General features: G+C 37.1%; 1 non-coding gene across 1 annotated transcript; it reads left to right on the top strand.

The window, feature by feature from the left end:
• Positions 1-1,793: 1,793 nt before the first annotated feature.
• On the top strand, positions 1,794-1,857 carry Trnaa-ugc. The gene has a single exon. It is a non-coding gene; the product is annotated as a tRNA-Ala (tRNA).
• The last annotated feature ends 12,235 nt before the right edge of the window (positions 1,858-14,092 follow it).

Here is a 14,092-nt window from a genome sequence, read left to right as displayed (position 1 = left end):
TCTCCACTAGGTAAGCAGAGCCAGAGGCTGACCCTCCCCACTGCAGCCTAGGCAGCAGACCCAGCAGCAAGAGGGGTAAAAGAAAAACAATTGAAACTCAGTAAACATAAAACCTGAAAATGACTCCAGGCTGGGCTCTGTTAGTGTCTCAGGAGCTAGCCACTCAGGGTAAAGCTACTGATTGATGGCTTCAACCCTACTCACAACTTAGCCCCATCACAGCAACTCCAAGTTAGAGGAAACAGCCATCTCCCTCTTTTATGATACTCAAAGTAGATCTGCCTCCCACTGAACTAGCCTGGGAGGAGGGTCATAAAGTTCCCGGTAAGGCAGAGCTTCATTCTGCCGTCTCAAACAGACTTTAGAAACCAAGCCACAGGAAAACTAAACATCACAAGCAAACCAAGAGACTGGTTTCAGACACAAGGGAGACACAACACCCCCCCTAAAAAATCCAAGAACATTTTCTTCTACATAATGTTTTAAATTTTAAAAAAATTATATTTTTTCTTCATCATTTTTATTTTAGGTGTGTTTGTGTGTGGGTGTGTTTTTAAACTTTTTTATTCTTTTCTCTTTTAGTCTTTTTGGGTTATTTTTATGTGACTTAATTGTGGTTCTGCTCATCCCCAGATATATACCTGTCTTTGATTATTAGACTTTATCCTTCATTGTGTGCATACCTATTTAGAAACTGATTACTCTGTTCACAAACTCTCAGCCTTAATTCCTTTAATAGTGGTATTATTTCTTTATACTTATATAATTTGAAGTGTTTCATTTTTTCATTTTCATTTTTCCTCTTGTCTTTATGTTTCTCCTCCTTTCCTTACATTCTCTCAGTATTCTTTATACTTACATAATTTTTAAGTGTTTCATTTTAATTTTAATTTTTTCATTTTTCCTTGTTTCTTTATCTCTCTCCTCCTTTCCTTCTATCTGTTTCCTCTCTCTGAATTTATGTCTTGGTTAAATTCCCTCTCTCATTTTCCTCCTCACATTCTCCTAATATTATTTTCTCCTCACAATTCTCCCTAAACCTATTAATTTCTGGTATGTTGACTCCTTCTTTGATGTTTAGTCCATTAATCCATAGTTGTTTGTTGTTGAACTAGATTGTTTCTGTTGAACTAGATTATATCTAGTTCAGATTATATCTGCACTTATTTTGACTGTGTCAAACAATCTGTGCAGCTACAGGGTTCTGGTAGCTGCTTACCTTAATATAGTGTTCAAGTGCAAAATTGGTTTTGCTTTCATACCAAAAGGGCAGGACAGCCATAGAAACACAAGAAAAATGGCAAGTCTGGGTATCTCAACCCCACTCATGATAATCAGGCAACAGAGCAGTTACTGAACAATCCAGAGGAGAGTTCTCAAAATGTTCTACAAACACTACTGGTAAACATGCTCAATGAAAAGATTGAAAGCCTGCAAAGGACTCTGTGTGAGCATGATAGGGAAATGCGTGAGCAGGATAGGGAAAAGCATGAGCATGATGAAGCTAACCAAAGATAAATACAGGAATTTCATGAACATGAGGAAGCTAATCAAAAATTAATACATGAACAAAATGTCATGTCAAAACCAGCTTTACAATGTCGGTGTGGAGGGGGAGGGGGGGTATGATTGGGTGGGGGGGAGGGGGGAGGCTGGGAAGGGAGGTGAAGGGTAAACAAAGGAGGAGGCTGCAATGCTTGGTAAGAAATGTATGCATTATCCTGCCCATGAAATTGTAACCCCTCTGTACAGTATATTCTCAAATAAAATAAAATAAAATTATGGGCTGGGAAGGTGGCTCAGTGGTAGAGCACTTGCCTTGCAAGCACGAGGCCCTGGGTTCGATTCCTAGCACCACATAAGCAGGAAAAAAAAATAAAAATAAAATTAAAAAAAAAGATTAATACATGAATTGTGTGATCAGACTGAGAATAGACAAAGATTAATACAGGACTTGCATGAGCAGGATGAGAATAGACATTGATACAGGAATCTCATGAGCGTGAGGACGCTAATCAATGATTAATACAGGAATTGTATGAGCGGGATGAGAACAGACAAAAATTAATGGAGGCATTCATGGAATCCACAAACAGACAGCTAAAGGAATCCAGAATCCAGGGAGGCCATAAAGAGAATGCTGAATGGAGCCCAAAAGAAGGAAAGGGAGTCCAATGAAATCATAACCATTCAACTAAGGGATAACACTGGAAACCAAATTAAGGAAGTAAAGAAGTCCATACAAAATCTAAAACAGAACTCCAACAAAGAATTTGAAGCCCTCAAAGCTGACTAATTAGAAGGAAAAGAAATAAAAACCAAAGTCTTGACAGTAGGTTAGACCATGCAGAAGATCGAATCTCTAGGGTTGAAGACAGCCTAGATATTATAGAGAAAGAGCAGACAACTATTCAAGACAAATCCAAGAAATATGATAGATCTACTTAACATTTAGAAGACACCATCAGAAATCCTTATCTGAGGATAATAGGTGTAGAGGAGCACCTAGAGACAGAAGTTAATGGTCTAGGAAATTTATTTAACAGGATCCTGGCAGAGAACTTCCCAAACATGCAAAAAGATAGGTCTATTCAGATACAAGAATCCTTTAAAACCCCAAATAGACCAGAACAGAACAGGACATCCCATGGTCACATTATAATCTACACAGGATTAATTCAGACCAAGGTAAGGATTCTTTTTTTGTTTTTTTGGTCTGGTCATGGGTCCTGAACCCTGGGCCTGGGCCCTGTCCCTCAGCTCTTCAGCTCAAGGCTAGCGCTCTACCACTTGAGCCACAGCGCCACTTCTGGCTTTTTTCTTTTTTGCTTATGTGATGCTGAGGAATCAAACCCAGGGCCTAAGGCATGCAAGGCAAGCGCTCTACCACTGAGCCACCTTCCCAGCCCAAGGTAAGGATTCTTAAAGCTGTCAGGGAGAAAAGATCAATCACTGATAAAAGGAAACCAATCAGAATAAATTCAGATTTCTCAGCAGAGAAAGCAAGAAGAGCCTGGGATGATGTATGCCACGCCCTAAAGACAAACAACTATTAGCTATAATACTATACTCAGATAAACTCTCCTTCATAATGGAAAGTCAAATAAAAACTTTTCACAGCCACAACAACAACAACAAACCCTGAAACAATATATATCCACCAAACTAGCCCTACAAATGATGATTAAAGATGTCCTACACATAGCAAACCAACAAGAGCACAATAAAGGCCAAGAAACAGCCCCCAAACAGAGAATACAAGAATCATAGGAAGAATCCAGTTGTCACAGTCCCCAAGAAGGTGGATAACATGTCAGGAACTACCAAACACCTCTCAGTCCTAACTCTCAATATCAATGGACATAACTCTTCAATTAAGCAACACAGACTGTCTAGTTGGGTCAAAATATTCCTCCCCCCACAGTATAACCCTCGCCTTCACTGTATTTGATGCCGGTATAATTTGTGGAGGGGAAGGAAAAAAACAAATCATTTAAGTAGGGATACAGGTGGACCCATTGCTACAATGAGATGTACAAGTCGTTATATCGAAAATGAACTTTACAACTTTGGTGGGGGTGGAGGAGGATTGGGTAAAGGGGGTGGGGGGAGGATGGGAAGGGATGGGAAGGGGAAACAAAGGAGAAGGCTACAATGCTTGATAAGAAATGTACTCACTATCTTGCCCATGTAATTGGAACCCCTCTGTACAGTATTTTCACAATAAAAAAAGAAATGCACTCTCATTACCTTGCTTATGTAATTGTAAACCCTCTGTACACACACAAAAAAATCATTAAAAAAGCAAGATCCTTCTATCTGCTGCCTTCAAGAGACACACCTTGCCAACAAAAGCATATTCTGAAAGTAATAGACTGGAATGAAATCTTCCAAGCAAATGGCCCCCATAAACAGGTGGGAGTTGCAATCCTAACATCAGATAAAATAAACTTCAAATTAAAGTTAGTGAGAAGAGGTAAACAAGGTTATTACATATTAATTAATGGATCTCTCTTCAGGAAGATACTATAATTCTAACCAATGGAGCACCCAAATTTATCCAAGAAACACTACTTTCCCTCAAATCTCACATAGATCCAAAGACATTAATTGTTGGGAACTTTAACACACCACTATCCCCACTGAATAGATCAACTTTTCAAAAACTCAATAGAGTTTTTGAACTGCATAGATCAAATAGACTTAACAAATGTCTACCAAATATTTCACCCAACAACATCAAAATACACGTTCTTCTGAGCAGCAAATGGAACATTCTCTAAAATAGATCACAATCTAGGTCACAAAGCAAATTTGTCCAAATTTAGAACCATTATGCCCCCCATTCTCTCAAACTGCAAGGGAACAACATTAGAACTCAACACCAAAAGCCACCAAAGAAAGTTCTATAACATGTGGAGGCTGAACAGCACAATGTTGAACCACCAGTGGGTCATGGAATAGATTAGAAAGGAAATTCAAATGTTCATGATATTCAACAAAAATGAACACACAAATTACCAGCTCCTCTGGGACACAGCAAAGAAAGTACTCACAGGCAAGTTTATACCTCTGAGTTCCTATATCAACAAATTGGAGAGATCTGAAACCAATAATTTAATGAGACATCTGAAGCAGCTTGAAAAAGAGCAACAAGCTAAACCCCAATTCAGTAGATGGAAATAAATAATTAAAATTGAATCAGAATTAAATGAATTAGAATCCAAGAAAACTATAGAAAGAATCAACAAAACAAAGAATTGGTTCTTTGAAACAATTCACAAAATTGACAGACCCTTAGCAAATCTTATCAGAAAAAAAAGTACACATCCAAATAAAAAAACTTAGAGATGAGACAGAAACACCACCACAGAAACAACCAAGATTCAGAACATTATAAGGAAATATTCCCAATCTTTTATGCTAATAAGTTTGAGAATCTGGAAGAACTGGCCTATTTCCTAGCAAATATCGACATTCTGAAACAAAACCAAGATGATTTAAACCAACTTATCAGACCCATATCAAGCATCAAAATAGAAAAAACAATAAGAAATATCCAACCCAAGAAAAGCCCAAGACCAGATGGATTTACTGCTGAATTCATCAAGACCTTCAAAGCAGAACTCCCACCAATACTCTTCCAACTCTTGAATGAAATTGAAAACAAAAGATCACTACCAAACTCCTATGAAGCCATCATAGCCCTCATCCCAAAACCAAGCAGGGACTCATGAAAGAAAGATGAAGAAAAGAGATGTAAAACTTCTGAACAAAATTTGGCCAATTGACTTCAACAACTCATCAAAAAAATCATACACCATGATCAAACAGGACTCATTTCAGGGATGCAAAGCTGGTTCAATATATGCAAATCAATTAATATAATTCATCACATCAACAAGAGCAAAGATAAGAAATACATGATTATCTCAATAGATGCAGAAACAGCACTTGACAAGATTCAACATCCCTTTATGATGAAGGCGCTGGAAAAACTAGGGATCCATGGAACATTCCTCAATATAATAAAGGCTGTGTATGACAAACCTACAGCCAGCAGTATACTTAATGGCAAAAAGCTAAAGCCATTTCTTCTAAATTCAGGAATGAGACAAGGATGTGAACTCTCTCTAATTCTCTTCAATTTAGTGTTAGAATGCCAAGCTATAGCAATAAGAAAAGATGCAAACATAAAGGGGATCCAAATAAGGAAAGATGATGTAAACACTCCCTCTTTGCGGGTGACATGATATTGTATTTAAAGAATCCCATGGACTCCACTCCCAACTTTGGCAAACTAACAGGTATAAAATTAACCCTCAAAAAAACAAATCGTTTAAATAGGGATACAGGTGGATACATTGCAACAATGAGATGTACAAGTTGTTAGGTGGAAAAATGAACTTTACAACTTTGGTGGGGAGGGAGGAGGATTGGGGGGGCAAGGGGGAGAATGGGAAGGGGAAACAAAGGAGGAGGCTACAATGCTTGATAAGAAATGTACTCATTATCTTGCCCATGTAATTGTAACCCCTCTGTACAGTATTTTCACAATAAAAATAAAAATTTTAAAAAAATCAGTGGCTTTTCTGTATGCTTACCATGAGAAGAGCCCAGCTGAAATCAGAAAAGCAACTCCTTTTGTAAGCGCCCCCCAAAAATAAAATACATAAGAGTTAATGTAACTAAAGAAGTGAAGGTCCTCTATGCTGAAAACTATATAAATCTGAAAAAGGAAATTAAACCAGAACTAAGCAAGTGGAAAAACCTCCCATGCTGCTGGATTGGGAGGATTAACATCATGAAAACGGCAATACTGCCAAAAGTTATCTGAGATGTATAAGACGCTTTGTCAAAAAATATAGGCGGGGGGCGGGGGGGGGGGGGGGGGCAGCGGGCAGTGTAGTTGTGGAAGTGGGAGGGAAGGGATGGTAGGGGAAAATTAAAGGAGACAACAATGCTTGGTAAGAAATCTACTCATTACTCACGTAATTGTAACCCCTCTGTACAGCATTTTCACCTTAAAAAATATTTTAAAAAATTCAATGTGATACTACCAATATTCCAACCCCTTTGTGGAAGAAACAACCCAAAACTTCATATGAAACATTAAAAGACCCTGAATAGCAAAAACAATTCTTAGCAAAAAGAGCAGTGCTGGAGGAATATCAATACCAAATTTCAAACTCTACTACAAAGCCAAGTAATCAAAATAGCTTGATACTGGTACAAGAACAGACCTCAGGACCAATGGAATAGAAATGAAGACCCAGAAATGAACCCTCAGACATATAGCCACCTAATCTTCAATAATAAAATAGTATGGAAGAAAGACAGCCTCTTCAGTAAATGGTGCTGGTAAAATTGGTTAAGCACCTGTAGTAAACCGAAGCTAGATTCTTACATATTACCTTGCACCAGAATCAACTCCAAATGGATCAAAGACCTCAAATTAAAGCAGACACCCAGAAAACATGACAGGAAGGAATAGGAGACACTCTAGGACTCTTTGACACAAGCTGAAATTTTCTCAATAAAGATCCAGAAACGCAACAAATCAAATAAAGTTTGGACAAATGGGATTGCATGAAACTGCAGAGTTTCTGCATGGCAAAGGACATAGCTAGCAAGATCAAAGAAAGCTTGTAGATTGGGACATACAAGGGTCTCATATCTAAAATATACTTGGAACTCAAAAAACTAAATATCCCAACAACAAATCCTCAAAGAAACAACTTCCTGACAAATAAGTGGGCTAAATACTTAAAGAGAAACTTCTCTGAAGAGGAAATGAGAATGGCCAATAAATACATGGAGAAATGTTCAACTTCTTTCTGATGTAGGTATAGAAATCCATTGCATACATATGACATCACCCCATTTGTCAGGAAATGGAAAGACTTGGAAAAAATTATATTAGGTGAAGTAAGCCAGGCCCAAAGAAACATAAGTCCCATGGTTTCCCTTATTTGCAATCACTAGTATATGTCTAGGAGAAGCAGAAAAGATAAAAAGCTATGTACATATGACCATATAAGATGATGTTAAACAAAATGAACCCCAAGACAGAGACACAGTGGTTTTTGTCTTTCTTGCTATTGTTTTTAACATACTTATAATGTACTATGTGATTTTTTTTTGTTTCTTTGGTATGCTCCTCCCCCATGGTATAACCTCTGTTTTCACTGTATTTGATGTTAGTGTCCTTCATCCTGTACATACACTTTTCTAATTTGGGGAGGCGAAGGGAAAAAAACAAAATGCTTAAATAGGGATACAGGTCCACCCATTGTAACAATGAGATGTAGAAGACACTATCTTGAAAACAAACGTTACAATTTGTGGGGGGTAAGGAAGGAGGAGTTGGAAAGATGGGGAGGGAAGGGATGGTAGGAAAAAAACAGAGGAGGAGGTAACAATGCTCGATAGGAAATATACTCATTACCTTACTCATGTAACTGTAATCCCTCTGTATACCATTTTTTACAATAAAAAGTGTATTTAAAAAAAAGAAATGCTCAACTTCTCTAGCCACAAAAGAAATGCAAATCCAAACAACACTGAGATTCCACCTCACCCCAGTCAGAATGGCTGTAATCAATAACTCTAATAACAACAGATGCTGGAGGGGATGTCGCCAAAAGTGAACCCTACTGCATTGTTGGTGGGAATGTAAACTTGTTCAACCACTCTGGAAAGCAGTATGTAGGTTCCTCAAAAGACATCACATAGAGCTCCCCTATGCCCCAGCAATCCCACTTTTGGGCATTTACCCAAACGAACACAAACAATGCTATTGTAAAGATACCAGCACAACTATGTTTACTGCAGCATTATTTACCATAGCTAAGGTATGGAACCAACCCAGATGCCCCTCAGTGGATGAATGGATTAAGAAAATGTGGTCTATATAAAAAATGGAATTTTCTGCCTTCATCAGAAAGAATGACATAGCCACATTTGTTAGGAAATGGAAAGACTTGGAAAAAATTGCATTAAGTGAAGTAAGGCAGGCCCAAAGAAATGTAGGTCCCATCGTTTCCCTTATATGCAATAACTAGTATAAGTCTAGGACCAGCAGAAAAGTTCAAAAGCAAAGTACATATGACCATATAAGATGATATTAAGTGAAATGAACCCCAAGATAGGGACACAAGTGTTTTTTTCTTGCTATTGTTTATAACGTATTTAAAATGTACCATGTGATTTTTTTTGTTTTTCTTGTATATTCTTTCCCCATGGTATAACCCGTTTTCACTGTATTTGATGTCAGTGCCCTGCATCTTGTATATACATTTTTCTAATTTGGGGAGGGGAAGGGAAATAAGAAAATGCTGAAATAAGGATAAAAATTGACTCATTGTAATAATGAGATATGCAAGACTGTTGAAAACAAACTTTACAACTTGTGTGGGAGAGAGGGAGGAAGGATTTGGAGAGGTGGGGAGGGAAGGGATAGTAGGGGAAAACAGAAGATGAGGTAAGAATCCTGGATAGGAAATGTACTCATTACCTTACTCATGTAACTGTAACCCCTCTGTACAGTATTTTTAAAAAAACCCATAGAAAACATAAGAAATTCATTTCCTCAATAACTACCAAAGTTGCATATACCACCTTTTAAAATGTCAGTAAATACCATAATGCTATATCTAATTTTCAAAGCATGAGTTTTACAGTATTACCAGCTTGTGATTTTGTTAAATCTAAGAATCAACTATAGTAAAAATATGCTTAAATTATCATTTTAATTTCATAAACATGGTACATTCCTCCACAGTTTTATCTATTTTTCATTCAATATTTTTTATATTGTAAAATATCCAGAAATACTGAATAATATTTGAATTGTTTCATCTTTGGGCTATCATTAATAAAGTCAATATCACATAAAACCTTTTTTTTTTTTTTTTGTCGGTCGTGGGGCCTGAACTCTGGGCCTGGGTGCTGTCCCTCAGCTCTTCAGCTCAAGGTGAGCGCTCTACCACTTGAGCTACAGCGCCACTTCCTCACATAAAACCTTTTATGTGATACCTCTTTTTCCTTTTTTTTTTTCAGTAATGGGGGTTTGAACTTGCACTTTCTTAGCTTGCTTGCTTGGCTAGTACTCTATCACTTGAGTTCCATATCTAGCCTGGTTTTCTGCTGGTTATTTTGGAGATGGAGTTCCTACCACTTTGCTGCACGGGCTAGCTACAAACTGCAATCATTTGAATCTCAAGTACATATTTTTACTTTCCCAAAGTAAAGATATGGCTAAGCAATTGAAATTGTATATGGTTAGAAAACCTTTTCTTACTCAGTTTATGAAAATTTCTCCAATATTTTCTTACAGAAATTTCATTTTTAGCTTCTATGTCTATGATTTGAGAAAATTATTTTCTGAGGTGTGAGAAAATTTTGAGGTTCATTGTATTTTCATTTGGAAATATAGGTTTTCCAATTTCATTTTGAAAAACTACTGCTTTTTCCTCTTCTAATAACTTGGGCATAATATATGTATGGATCTATTTATTGAATATTTATTTGTTACACTGTTGTATGCTTCTCCTTAAATCAATACCACTCTTTTCATTATAGTAACTTATAAAATGTTTTTATTTTTTTATTGTGAAAATACTGTACACAGGGGTTACAATTACATGGGCAAGATAATGAGTACATTTCTTATCAAGCATTGTAGCCTCCTCTTTTGTTTCCCCTTCCCATTCTTTCCCATCCTCCCCTCTTCCCCCACCCAATCCTCCCCTCTCCCTTCCCCCACCCACACCAAAGTTGTAAAGTTCATTTTCGACATAACAACTTGCACATCTCATTGTTGCAATGGGTCCACCAGTATCCCTATTTAAAGGATTTGTTTTTCCCCTTCCCCTCCACAAATTGTACTGACATCAAATACAGTGAAAGCAGGGGTTATACTTTGGGGGAGGGACATACAAAGCAACAAAGCAATAATCTTATTAATGTGTTAGAAACAACCAGGCAGTGAAACTCTCCCAATTTTTCTTTTCACTTATCTTTTGAAATTCCAAATACAATTTAAAATTGAATTTAATTCTACAAAGAATATCATTTTTAAAAAATTTTGATTGTGGTTGAATCGAAAAATCAATTTGGAAAACACACACATACATATATGTGTGTGTATATATACAACCAATTGAATATGTGTGTGTGTGTGTGTGTGAAACCATGCTATAAAATTTTTTATCAATTAACATGTATTTTACTAGAAATAAAAATTGGGAAACAGAAAATTGCTTTGTCTGGAAGATAGGTATTAGTGGAAGGGTACTAGATACTAGTACCCAAGCTTTGGGAAAAGTTGGTAAATATAGTCACTTTATATACATGTCTAAAAATGGAATAAGGAAACTTGCTGAGACTGGTCTGGGAAAGAAGAGGAAGAATGACAGCGTGTGTGAGGTACTCTGATCAAGACATATTGTACATATTAAAATGAGACTCACTTGCACAACTGATTCATACTAATAGAAAAATAAAATGAAAATTTAGGGAACTAAAAGAAAGAAGGGAAAAGACGTAGAGAAATTACATTAAATTGCCCAGTTAGGCTCAATGTACTCACATGGGGCCTTATAAGTGAGAAAGGTAGAAAAGTCATTTTGAGAGTCATGTAGCATGACTAACAGCTAGTCACTGCTGGCTTGAAAATGCATGAGTATTCCAGATACCAAAGAAAAAGGGCAGCCTCAAAGATGCAAAAATATTTACCCTAAAAACTGCAGAAAGGAATACCAAATTGATCACACCATTGAGATCAATTCATACTTTTAATCTCAAAAACTATAATACATTTGTATTTTTTAAAACCCTATATGCCATGACATCATAACCAACTAATGTGATCAAAGATTAGAGTTTTCTGATAAACTTCAAATTAACTTTTATTATAGGTAAAAATTAATGGAGCTGGGCGCTGGTGACTCAGACCTGTAATCCTAGGTACTCAGGACACTGTGATCTGAAGATCGCTGTTCAAAGACAGACCAGGCAGGAAAGTCCTGAGACTCTTATCTCCAATAAACCACCCAGAAAACCAGAAGTGGTACTGTGGCTCAAGTGGTAGAATGCTTGCCTCGAGCTAAAGCGCTGAGGGACAGCACCCAGGCCCAGAGTTCAAGCTCCATGATTAACAATAAATAAATAAATAAAGGAAAGCTAAAAGTAGCTAAAAATATAAAGTATTGTATAGACATTCTAGAACTGGAAAACACACAATATGTACATTAGAAAATTATTTGATTAATGACATATCAGAGAGGGCAGAATAAGGAATTAATAAAATGAAAGAAAATTTAATGAGACTATTCAAATTGAGCTACACAGAAAAATAATAATAAAATACAAAAAGGAAAGTAGAGATCTATGGGATTCAATGATAAATTTGTATGTGTGTCTGTGTGTGTGAGAGAGAGAGAGAAAGAGAGAGACAGAGATAGAGAGCAGAGAGAGAGAAAGAGAGCGCCAAGAAGAGGTAATATTTGAACAGAGATGTTAATAACTTCCTAAAGCTTATGAAATAGCTTAACTCACAGGCTCAAGTAACTTGGTGAATCTCAAACAGAATCAATTAAATAAGATAAATGTAAATAAGATTACCCTAGATACACTGTACTAAAATTATAAACCACCAGAATCAAAGAGAAAATTTATAAAAGCAACCAGAAAACAAAGCCTTATTGCATTAAGTATTAGTCAGGGTTCTTCAGAGAAACAGAACCTACAGAATAATATAGAGAGGCAGGAATTTATTGTGAGGGATGGACTCATGCCACTTTGGAGGCTGAGGGGTCCCATGACCTGCTCTGTGCAGCTTGGGCTCCTGAAGAGCCAGTGTTATGGTTTCAGTCCAAGCTCAAAGGCCTGATAACCAAAACAAGCAATATAGTACAAGTCCAAATCTGGAGCTGAGAACCAGGGAGCAGACACTGTAAATCTAAATCTGAAGGCCAAAGAACCAAGAATGCCAATATTCAACGGCAGGAAAAGATTGGTATCTCAACGTAAGTGGACAAATAGAATTCACTTTTTCCCCCTTTTTGTTCTATTTGGGTAGCCAACCAATTGGATAATGCTCAGAAATGAAGCTAGAGCTTAGAAATATAAGAAAATTTCAAGATATGTACACTACACTGAGATTGTTAGTAAGTACTTGGCAATCACAACATGTAAGAACAGTAGTAAAACTACCTTGAGTTGAGGCCAGCATCAGCTACACAGAGAGACACTCTCTTTGTTTCAAAAATCTTGTTGCTGGGTGCTAGTGTCTTGCACCTGTAATCCTAGATATTCAGAAGACTAAAATCCACGAATGGAACTCTTATGTCCAACTAACCAGTAAAAAGTTGAAAGTGAAGTGAAGATGTGTCTTGAGTAGAAAAATCTAAACAGGAGCATGAGGCTAAGTTCAAACCACAGTACCAACACATACACAAAAAATCATGCACATACCTAATTTATTTTAACTTTTAACATAGGCAAACCTAAAAATCAGGATTGTGCTCATTATCTGAGGTCTTATTGTCTTATCACCTGCTGTTTTGATAATGTATTATTTCTTTTTTTTTTTTAATTTTATTTTATTTTATTTGAGAACATACTGTACAGAGGGGTTACAATTACATGGGCAGGATAATGCATACATTTCTTACCAAGCATTGCAGCCTCCTCCTTTGTTTACCCTTCACCTCCCTTCCCAGCCTCCCCCCTCCCCCCCCACCCAATCATACCCCCCTCCCCCCCCCCACACTGACATTGTAAAGCTGGTTTTGACATGACATTTTGTACTTCTCATTGTTGCAACAGGTCCACCTGAATCCTTAAACGACTTGTTCCCATCTCCTCCACATGTTATACTGACATCAAATATAGTGAAAGCGGGGGTTACACTGTGGGGGAGGGACATACAAAGCAACAAAGAAATAATCTTATAAATGCGTTAGAAACACATGCATGAAAGAAACAAAAACATTAAAATACATATTTGAGGGTTCATTTTCCTAACATCACATTATCTGACTTTTTCCGCTTGACTCATACCTATACTAGATATTGCAAATAAGGGAAACCATGGGACCTATGTTTCTTTGGGCCTGGCTTACTTCACTTAATATAATTTTTTCCAAGCCTTTCCATTTCCTAACAAATGGGGAAATGTCATTCTTTCTGATGGAGGCATAGAATTCCATTGTGTATATATACCACATTTTCTTGATCCATTCATCTACTGAGGGGCATCTGGGTTGGTTCCATATCTTAGCTAGGGTAAATAATGCTGCAATAAACATAGTTGTGCTGGTAGCTTTAGTGTGGTCTTGTTTGTAAACATTAGGGTAAATGCCCAAAAGTGGGATTGCTGGGTCATAGGGGAGTTCTATGTGAAGTCTTTTGAGGAACCTCCATACTGCTTTCCAAAGTGGTTGAACAAGTTTACATTCCCACCAACAATGAAGTAAGGTTCCTTTCTGTCCACATCCCCTCCAGCATCTGTTGTAGTTAGAGTTCTTGATTTTTGCCATTCTAACTGGGGTGAGGTGATATCTCAATGTTGTTTTGATTTGCATTT

The sequence above is a fragment of the Dipodomys spectabilis genome, unplaced genomic scaffold (genome assembly GCF_019054845.1).
Source record: "Dipodomys spectabilis isolate Male_0828 unplaced genomic scaffold, ASM1905484v1 ptg000457l, whole genome shotgun sequence".
Lineage (NCBI taxonomy): Eukaryota > Metazoa > Chordata > Mammalia > Rodentia > Heteromyidae > Dipodomys > Dipodomys spectabilis.
Note: the sequence above shows the minus strand (reverse complement) of the source record. Positions and strands in the feature narration are given on the sequence as shown.